Here is a 604-nt window from a genome sequence, read left to right on the forward strand (position 1 = left end):
GTAGAAAGATGAAACTGGATCCATGCCTTACACCTTATACAAAACTCAATTCCAGATGGATTAATGACTTAAATGTTAGACATAAAACCATAAAAACCCTAGAAGAAAACCTACACAATACCATTCAGGACATAGGCGTGGGCAAGGATATCGTGACTAAAACACCAAAAGCAATTGCAACAAAAGCCAAAATAGACAAATGGGATCTAATTAAACTAAAGAGCTTCTGCACAACAAAAGAAACTACTATCAGAGTGAACAGTCAACCTACAGAATGGGAGAAAATTTTTGCAATCTATCCATCCAACAAAGGGTTAATACCCAAAATCTACAAATAACTCAAAAATATTTACAAGAAAAAATCACAACCCCATCAAAAAGTGTGCAAAGGATATGAACAGACACTTCTCAAAAGAAGACATCCATGCAGCCAACAGACACATGAAAAAATGCTCATCATCACTGGCCATCAGAGAAATGCAATCAAAACCACAATGAGCTAAAATCTCATGCTATGGCAATTATTAAAAAGTCAAGAAACAACAGATGCTGGAGAGGATGTGGAGAAATAGCAATGCTTTTACACTGTTGCTGGGAGTGTAAA

The sequence above is a fragment of the Mandrillus leucophaeus genome, unplaced genomic scaffold (assembly GCF_000951045.1).
Source record: "Mandrillus leucophaeus isolate KB7577 unplaced genomic scaffold, Mleu.le_1.0 Scaffold559, whole genome shotgun sequence".
Lineage (NCBI taxonomy): Eukaryota > Metazoa > Chordata > Mammalia > Primates > Cercopithecidae > Mandrillus > Mandrillus leucophaeus.